Source organism: Arachis stenosperma, chromosome 4 (genome assembly GCF_014773155.1).
Source record: "Arachis stenosperma cultivar V10309 chromosome 4, arast.V10309.gnm1.PFL2, whole genome shotgun sequence".
In the NCBI taxonomy this organism is placed as follows: Eukaryota; Viridiplantae; Streptophyta; class Magnoliopsida; order Fabales; family Fabaceae; genus Arachis; species Arachis stenosperma.
In genome coordinates, this window is record NC_080380.1 from 124,409,913 (window position 1) to 124,421,020 (window position 11,108).

Genomic DNA, 11,108 nt, shown 5'->3' on the forward strand with positions numbered 1-11,108 from the left:
TGGGTAGTAGCCGCAGTAGTGGTTATTCTACTGGCTTTGGGTTAAGCGGGTAGTAGCAAGGGGTTGTAGCTCAAGCCCACTTGCTCCACGATGGGTGTTTTAGTCCATGGTTAGCTACCAGGCCAGGACGTATCGGGTTCGCTATATAATCGACAGATGATATCATCAGCCATAGGGCAGGCATACATCATGTGCATATTATTTGCTTGTTTGTTGTGCATTAATTGAGAATGCCAAATTTATTATAATATGCTAATTGTTATACTTGATATCTGAATTACTTGTATTCTACTTGTGTTTGCCTTTGTCTGTCTATGCAAATTCACTAGAGATGGAGGAACGGTGGAAAGGTGAGAAGACTGATTGTTAAGGTTAAGCTTAAACTAGGCTCAGATATCCTTAGAAGACCACCCATTTAAGGTTTCTGTTTTTAGTACTTTAGGCTTTATAATTTGAGTGTCGGCGTTCTAGGATTGCCTCTGGCATTTTCATGACCTTATATCTTATGTGCATGGCACATTTACCATGTTGAGAACCTCCGGTTCTCATCTCATACTATGTTGTTATTTTTCAGATGCAGGTCGAGAGGCACCTCGGTAGGTGTTTGGAGCTTCTGTAGCGAAGTGGATTTATTTTGGGGTTTTACTTTTGGTATTCTGCTACATGTGTATAGACTCTCCTTTTATTTGTACTTGTTATATTTTGTACCTCTTAGATGTTTATGAAGAACTAGGGTTTTAAGTCTGTATTCTAGACTTCGGGTCATGTATATATGTATGTAAATATTCTCCGGCCAACCTTAACTTCGCAGGTTGAGTTAGGAGCTTATTAGTTGTACCTTTGACCCTCTATTCCTACTTTCTATTCATTATACTTATGAACTTCAGTTTCCTGAGCGTTGCGCTTTTTATTTTTGTGATTTTTGCTTTTTTCCGTTTTTCAAGGCTCCTCGTATACTCTATCCTTTTTGATAATATTATATATATATATATATATATATATATATATATATATATATATATATATATATATATATATATATTAGAGGTCGTAATACCACACCACCGCTGTTTTACGGCTTAAGCGTAAAGCTCTGTATGGTAGGGTGTTACATTTTCTCCTTATCGTCATTCTTTTGTTGCTGCTGTTATTGCTATTATTGTAGTAGAAGGTGAGAAGAAAGAGTTTTGAATTATGCAGGACAATGAGTTAAATGCACCTTAATTCACTCAGAAATGAACCAAAAATTACATAGTGAATTGTGACACAATTAACTCAAAAATGAACCGAAATTACATAACAATTGTGACATAATTAACTCAAAAATGAACCGAAATTACATAATGATTGCGACACATAAACTCAATTCGAAAACAAGCACATAAACAAGACTGAATCATGAACAAAAATGCATCCAAAATTAATTTTGGAACGTCATTAATATGTTTCTTCTTCTTTGTTGTTTGATATTTTCTTCTCTTTTTCATGGTTTTATTCCTCTTAAGAGAGTAAAACAAGAAGAACTATAAGAAAATGAAAAAAGAATGAGAAGATGAAGAAGAAAAGGATGAGAAATTAAAAAAGAAGAAGAAGCAGTAGAAGTTGAGGTAACAGAGGAGAAAGAGTTTTGAATTGTGCAAGACAACGAGTCCAAATTCACCTTAATTAACTCAGAAATAAACTGAAATTATATAATGATTGCGACACAATTAACTCAAAAATGAATCAAAATTATATAATGGATTGCGACACAATTAACTCAGAAATGAACCAAAATTACATAACAATTGCGACATAATTAACTTAGAAATGAATTGAAATTACATAATGATTGCGACATATAAACTCAGTTTGAAAATAAGCACACAAACAAGACTAAATCGTGAACAAAAACACATCCAAAATAAACTTTGGATCAGACAACGTCATTAATATGTTTTTTCTTTTTTGTTTGATATTTTCTTCTCTTTTCTTGGCTTTATTCCTTTTAAGAGAGTAAAACAAGAAAAACTATAAGAAGAAGAAGAGGAGGAGAAAGAGTTTTGAATTGTGCAGGACATCGAGTCCAAATGCACCTTAATTCACTCAGAAATGAACTGAAATTATATAATAATTGCAACACAATTAACTCAGAAATGAACCGAAATTGTATAATACATTATGACATAATTAACTCAGAAATGAATCAAAAATACATAACAATTGTGACATAATTAACTCAGAAATGAACCGAAATTACATAATGATTGCGACACATAAACTCAGTTCGAAAATAAGCACACGAACAAGAGTGAATGGTGAACAAAAACACATCTTAAATCAATTTTGGATCAGACAATATCAACATGAAAAAAATTCAACAATAACAATAACAATAACGGCGATAATGATAACGACGATATGTATAAGAAGAAGATGATGGAGGAGAAGGATGAAAAGGAAGGAGGAGAAGAAATCCCAATGAAAAAAGGAGGAGGAGGAGGAGGAGGAAGAGGAGGTGGTGGTGGTAGTGGTGGTGACGACAGTAACGAAAGTGAAAAATAAAAAAAAAGAAAGGAAAAGAATAAGAAGACGTAGCATCAGAAGGTGAAGAAGAAGAAAAAGAAGAAGAAGAAGAAGAAGAAGAAGAAGAAGAAAACGAGAAAAAGAAGCGCGTGACTCTAAATCACTTGGATGAACTTGAATGTTAAAATTGCTTAAATGTGGAGAATAATTCATATTTTTAATAGTATTATATAATGCTTTTGGTACCAATAACTTGACATAATTCTTGCTAAATGTGGAAGAATTATAAGAGTAAATTAAAATTTTCAAACAAAATTTCAAATGTAATTAATGAAATATCTGATAGATTTTTTTCCTAAAACGAAGCAATTAATTTTGTAAATAATTAGTATGGTATAAAAATATATTTGGTGTTAACGAAAAAAATTAATTATGTTGTTATAAAAAATTTAATTATTCTAGTGACGTATTCTTTTGTAAAAAAGATGTGAACTATGTGTATAGATATACACAAATATGTTGTGAATGATTTTGTAATTTAAAAAAAAAATACTTTAGATTGACAAATAAATAATTATATTACGTGTACATAAAAAAATAACTATCAGTCAATCACTAAGTATAAATACATATTTTGGCATTTCATAAAATAATTTCATTATATAGTTTGTAAATACTCTATTTATTCGTCTATATTGTATGTTTGATTATTTTACCATGACAAGTTTGATTATTTTGGTGGCTAATTATTTAGTTAAAAAATATGTTAAATAATATGTATAAATATATAGTGACTGATTTGATAAATAATTTTTAATGCATGCAGGCTTTTTTTAGTGGGACGACATGGACCGGCTTATTTGCCACTTCTAAATATATAAAAATATCATGTGCTTATGTATATAATTTTTAAGTTAGAGTGTTTTTTAAAAACTTAAAAATAAATTTTTTAAAGTTGACTTGTGTTTATAAAAAAAAAAGTTAAAGATAACTTCGTATATTAGAAATTCTGGTGCATTTAGAAAGAAAATAAAATAAGATAATGTAACAATCATTGTTCCTTTATCTTTTCATGGAATTTTATCAATTTAGTTTCATTTTTTATTCTTCTCCTACTCTCATTCTCCTCTTCTTCTTCTCTTTTTTTTCTTATTTATTCCTGATGAAAACATAAATGAAATATACAATTCACGTAAGTTTGACCATTTAATTTGATTGGATTTAGTTACCAAAATAACTTATTCATATAATTAACATGAGTGAATAAAATAATAAATTAATTAATAGAACATTTTAACAAGAAAGAAAATAAAATCGATATAATGCAATAATAATATAAATATTGGTAATGTTAGGAAGACAATAATTTAAAGTTATTTTATTTAACTTAATATCTATATTTTTATACATCTAACCTAGATAATTATACACTTATTACATCTAATATTACTCTATTATTTTAACATATGAAAAAAATATAAAATAAGATAACTTTGCAAAATAAAAAATATTTTTGTACAAATTTACAATGAAGGGATGGAATTTAATGTAAAAGAAGAAATTAATTTTTATTTTTCAATTTGTTAATTTTTTACAATAAACTTTATAAAAGTCGTTGCACCATTAATGAAAAAATCTTCTTGTTTAATGAATTTTGACTTAAAAATTAATTCTAAATTTCTGTTTATTGTCCTTCTATATTTGCTATGAATCATGACCACTTCTTTTTCCACAAAACCATTATAAATAGGATGATTTAAAAAATTTAACACATCATATAGTTTGTTAATCTTATGTATTCTCTAAATGGTTTTAGGGTTAATGGCTCTTTTATCTTGTCCATACCATGTCAAAAATCATTGTTTAGTTTTAATGATTCACAACTAGAAAATGGATAAATACAGACAAATTTACAGACAGATTTAGTCTTTATTATAGACAGATTTTTGGTTACCGATGAAATTACCGACGGATTTTGTCCCTCTGTAAAAGCTCTGTCGAAAATTATTTACAGATGGATTTTTTTCCGTCGAAAAATTACCGAGGGATTTTTACGATTTACCGACGGATTTTCCCTCTGTAATTCTCCCTCCATTTCCTGAAGACGACAAACTTACAGACAGATTTTTCGTCTGTAATTACAGACGGATTTTTAGACGGATTTTCCGTCTGTAATTACAGGCAGATTTTCAGACGAATTTTCTGTCTGTAATTACAGACGAATTTTCCGACAGATTTTCCGTCTGTAATTTAAACTTTGGAAAATCATGATTACAGATAGAAAATCCGTCTGTAAGGTAAAATAGAATTTTTTTTACTTTTTCTAATTACAAAATAAACTTGTTTTCATACAAAATAAATATAAATTTAATACAAATTTTTATCTAATTTATATTTGAATATTTATAATATTTCAAAACATAAACAAATTCATCATATTATCAAACTAAAAGAAAAGTATTATAAACAAGCAAGTCAATATAATTCAAAACATAAACAAAATGTATTGATCATCAACTATAATTCCTAGTATATTGTTCAACCATACTAAAACTATTAGCTATAGTCTTCAGTGTCATCTTCATCCTCATCATCATCATAGCCCTCATCCGAAGACATTGAGGGTGGCGGCGGTGGCGGTGGTAGTGGAACTGCACTAGAACTACTTGACGCTCTAACCTTCTCATAATAGCTAACATAAGCCTCATTCCATCTTTTCTGTTTCAGCTTTTCCTTCTTGGCCTTTCCAATTGCCCGTTCCAACTTTTCTAATTTCTTTTGAGTCTTTTCCAAAGGAGCCAAGCGTGTATCTAACAACTTACTAATACGCTCATCTGTTTGTTGAGTAACACGCTGAAAAAGCTCTTCATTGAGATTATGAATCTGTTCTCGCAAATCAGGAACAGAATTTTGATTTCTTGGTGCTCTTCTAGATACAGAATTGGCAGAAGTGGTTCCAGACTTGATAGAGCTAGAAAAGAATGACCTTTTTCCATAAACTCGATTCTTCTTTTGCCCACCACACACTTCCTCCCAAATCAAGTCTTCATCAATTGGTTGTAGCTCCACTCCTTGTGCTTGAGCCTCGGCATGTTGAGCTTGAACTTCTGCCAACTTTTTTATAAACTTCTCCTATTACACAATGATTATATTAATTATATTATTATTATTAAGACAAATAGCCATGGATATCACAGTGCAGCAAATGCAGATTATAAAAAACTTAATTTACATATAATGGGAAAAAGAAAAGAAAAAGGCTTCTCCTCTAATTGGCACATGGCTGACATCTCTTATGGTTATGGTTCATTTTATTCCTCCCTGATAATAAATGAGTTGTAGCATTCCTCATCGAGTAATAAATTAATAATGAATTGGTTTACCAGGCATGTAAGCTGCATAAACTTGGAAGAAAAGAAACCAACTATAAAATCACAACATTTCATCATCCAACACAAGCAACATTTCATCTATCAATACAACATCCTATCAATATTTAATCATATCAATATTTTCAATGCAATACAAGCAACAACATAACACAAGTATTGGCATTCATGGATATCTCATTCTGGTAGGTGAACATAAATTCCGATCCTTCATCCCGTCAAACAGTATTAGTTAAGCATGTCAGAAATATTAACGGCCACCGAATTCATATGAAAATAGTAAGTAGTAATGAAAAGAGAGAGATGGAAGAACACATAGCATGCAACAGTGAGTTTGCAGGTGTTAATATAATCTCCCTTTCCAAATTTATAACACAAGAATTGCACTAATCTTAACTCCAAACAAAAAGTTGAAGGGATTGGACCAAAAATCTCTGAGCGAACACAAATATGAGAACACAAAATGTTAGATGGACTTGATAACAGGGTAGAACCTGAAACAGGGTAGCGAATATACATTAATTTATGTAGTGAATGGAGAAGAGATATATATGTAGGAAAGAGATATATATGTAGTGAAAGGAGAAGAGATTTAATTATATCTATGCAGAAAACCCATCTCACTTTGGGTGTTTGGCTTTGTGTTTCAATTGTATAAACTAAGTTCTGCCTATCAGCTGAGTAAATTTGAGGATCCAAACAACATTTTAGAACAAACAAACAAAATCTCATTTATTGGAGATATGGCAGTAACAGAAACCAAAGAAAACCACATTCACCTAATTTGGTTAAATGAACTCTTTCTAATAAAGAATGAGGTTATTTAATTTTTACTCATGAAATTAAATTCTTTATTTATCATCACCAACCCACTTGTATTATATATAGTTCACAAATGCACATTTAACAATAAAATTTAATCTAATCCAGTCTATCCATGTATGATGTGATATATGTATTAATTCTATTTTTTTATGTGTTTTTTGTTTCATGTTGGTAACATATCGAACTTGCACAGACAACTGAAGATAGATCCAATGCAAGCAATGAAGCAACAAAACTTGAACATGTTCAGCCAATCAGAGCTTGATATCTTCATGGTAACTAACAATAACAATTCTTCCATTACCATTTTATCTCTCCCTTTTTCACAAGATTCTACTGCATAGATTATGGAAAATTACACGTAAACATAGGCATAAATTTAAAATAACTGGCAAGAGGAAAGGAATCAATAAAGTTAAGTATTCAACAAAATTGAATTTCAAGGGAACAAAAAACACTGTCAGGACACAGTTAAAGGGAAAAAGCCAAAGACAGGATGGTACAAATTACTCAACTGATTATGGAGCACCCAACTTTCATATGATGAAGCAAAACATGAGATTGTTGATATGAAAATGCAGAAAATTACTATTATCAAACCAGGCTTCTTTAATTCATTATGTTAAAGCATTAGCCATATATATTTGCCATATTTATAATATCTTCTGAAGCTTATTTACAAGCTAGTGAAACACTTCAATGGTGAAAAAGAACAATCAAGTGTACTGGCATTATACCAATCTCGTTATTTATAAATTATAGAAGGAATTTCGAAAATAAACAATGTAATCCAAGTGTCCAGTTATTTAATAATTGCTTCCAAACAACTGCAATTCTAGATCCAATGAATTGAATATTCAAAGCATGCCTATACCTGGAAACTTTTATTCAGTTCTACGTTAATGTATCCAGCATGTCGTTGCATGATAATATATGCTCTTTAATAATATAATTGAATGATTACATTGAATAATGATATTTTATCATTCATTGTTGGCAAGATGCTTCAATATATTATTAGACTAACAATTGAAACGGCCAAGAATGGAATATTTTTTTATAATTCTTAAATCAATCAAATAATAATTTGATGACTCAAGAATAACACCTCATGCGACACACAATTTTCTGAATTCAAATAAAAATGGCATGTATATTTCCTAATGGACCACCACGTTACAGGTACAAGAAAGGAATAAGCGACAACAAAAGTTCCCCAACTGAGAAATGAAAGGAGAGACCGCCACCTACAACACCACGTTGTCCTCTTCTCTCAGACAAATTAATCTTCTAGTTGTCTTTTCAATCAACTACTTCTACTTGTTTCTCTTATTATTTTTAAATTCATTTCAATTAATGACTTCTTTTCAATCAACTACTCTCTCTATTCCAGTGGTGGCAAGGACCAGAGGGACAAAGACACAACATCACCAAATTATTTGGAAAGGATTCATCCGATTGAAGGAAATGGACACTTACAGCCGAGGAATCTTCCAAGTGAGGGAGAGCTAACAGGTTCAACAAGTGCAGAAGACAACCTCAGAACCGGATGGTTGATCTTACAAGCTATATAGTGGAATCTTCTACTAGTATTAGTGGCTCAAAAGATGGATCAACAACATCAGAATCAACTTGTGACTATGTCAACCCTGCCAAAAAAATATATATATAGGCACATCAGCGTTGAGAGACACAAAGCCATGGCTCATTCTTTGAATCCAAAGCAAGCTCAACCTATAGAGACCCCAAATCACAGAACAGAATCTGGAAACCAAAAACCAAGAAGATTGTCTATTTTCACAAGAACAGAATCTAGGATTCACACTCTATTTTCATTTCTTTCATAGATTTTCTACTACGAAGATTGTTTAAATCATATGCACACATATATGATTAGGTTATTCACATCAAGATGAAGATGGTTAGAATAGTGGAAAGCAATTTTTGTGAGAAAGGATATCTAATCACCGTACAGAAGTTACTAAACTAAAGCTAAAAAAGACCAAGAAAACAGAAACACAAACTTTCGCTCACCATCACCGTAGGAAAGGCATCCAAAAGAGAAGAATCAGCACATTCTATGAAAAATACATCATTGGGTTCTTGAGCAGTAGGATTGGGGATTTGTTGGGCCATTGAACCAAGCATGGAAGAGATTAGGGATGAAGTTGAGAGAGAGAATTCCAGATCAACAAGGATGTGAGTCCACGTTCACCAAAACGATGAATTCGTTCATTTCATGGAAGGAAAAAGTTGAAAACGTGTTTGCCGGTATGATCTTGCTTGACTTGGATTAAAAAATAGAGTAAACGAAGAAAAATCACATCATCTCTGATTAAAAAATAAGAGGAATTAGAACACAAACCATGGAAGTAACTGACTCGGATTAAAAAATTGAGTAAACGGAGAAACATCACATCATCATCTGATGAAAAATAAGAGAAATTAGATCACAAACCATGGAAGTAACCGCATTTGGGGTCGGGACCTTTTACCTCAACCCCCATTGATTCGGTCTTTTCTGATATCTTCCAGAGCACACTCCACAGTTTTTCAGTTTTCCAGATTGATGATAATGAAATCTGTGCAGCTGGAATCCTACACCAAATGGTACAAATAACATAATATAAATAAATACGAACGAATAGAAAAGTTAGGGTTTGCGATCTACCAGCTGCGCGAAGGGAATCTGACAAAGAAAGCGTTGATCTGGAACGAAAAGAAGCTCGAAATCCGATGGCGACGGATCTTCTATGTGGCGGTGGAGGCTGTGTCTGGGTAGGGGCTGCGGTGGCTGCGCCGCTGAGGGGCTGCGAGGCTGTGGGGGTTGCAGGGAGCTGCGAGGACTGATGCGGGGGTTGCGTAGCTGCAATGGCGGCAGAGACTGCGGTGGCTGTCGGTGGCGGGGTGCAAGGCGAAGAGTTGGAGGGATGAGCCTTCTACATCGTTCGAAAACTAGGTGTGAATGGCGAGTGAATGGAGTTAATCTTCAACTAGGGTTTTCAATATTTCTGACGGATTTTATTTAAATTATAGACATATTTTCCGTCTGTAATAATTTAATAAAACGCGCGTTTAGTCTACTTAATTACAGACAGAAAATCCGTCTGTAACCATTCCACAAAAAAAAAAATTAATTTTTCGACGGAATTATAGATGGATTCTCTTTTCCGTCTGTAATTTATGCTAATCTATTTTTTTTTTGTTTTCCAACAAAAAAATCTCTCTGAAATTTCGTTTGTATTTCAGTGGGATAAAATCCGTCGGAAATATCCGTCTGTAATAATTAGTTTTCTAGTAGTGATTTTTCAACATCATATAAAAAGGTGATGATAACGACCATGACAAATTCAAATCAAATCAATAAAGTACCAAAACTTTCCTTGTTATACTTGAAGAGGTAATGAAGTTAACATTACATATGTATTTTTTTTTAATTTGTTAGCTATACACAATATGTCGTATCACAAATAATTTTTTGTTACTCTCATAAAAAAACTAAAATAAGAGGAGTGATACACATGATTCATACTTTACTTTTGAATTAAATTTTGCTATAAGGGTGAACAACTGATTACTGGTATATCAATACTTCCTAATTATTCCATTCACTGGCACACTTTTATATTCTAATTCTTCTCAAAATAAATTTTGTAATTATTGATGTTGTTTAGTTGAATTAAATTTTCAAGCACAAATAATATAAAAAAACCTTACAAGTGCATTTTATTATATATTGTCATATCAGCAAAATAACTATTTTTCTCACTTATTTCATAAATGGTAATTAATACTTAAAAAATATGATTAGATAATTATATAAAATATTTTATAATATCAATGCATTAAAATTAAACTAGGTGTAATTTGTATTATATATTCTAATTAAAAGACAATAGCAGGTTTGTGCAATTTGGCGCAGACCAAGAATGTGAATGTGGTGCTACATATGTACGGCCTAAGTTCCTTCATTAAATTGCAAGGTATATACGATTATCATTTAATGCTAACCTTATTTTATTTGTTTGATTCCATTTTATTTAAACTTTATTTTTTTTTTTGTATGAAAAGGACGTAATATATGATGGGTCGATCAGTGGAGAATCTGGATCAAAGTTTGAAGATTTTGAGATAGTGGTGATACTATTTTGTCTCAAGATCCTAAAAGTGATTCATGCACCATGATGATTTGATGAAAGATAAAAGCATATATGTTCAATTCTTAAGGATTGCAGGCAAAGATTGTGTTGCAAAATCCCTTATGGAATTAATAAAATAGAATGTTTGTTAGTCTTTCCTTTGTTTAGTGTATTACCAATATTTCAAGCTATAAATAAAAGTCAAGTCATATAGATACATTCTTGTAATATGTAATAAAGTTGTAATAAT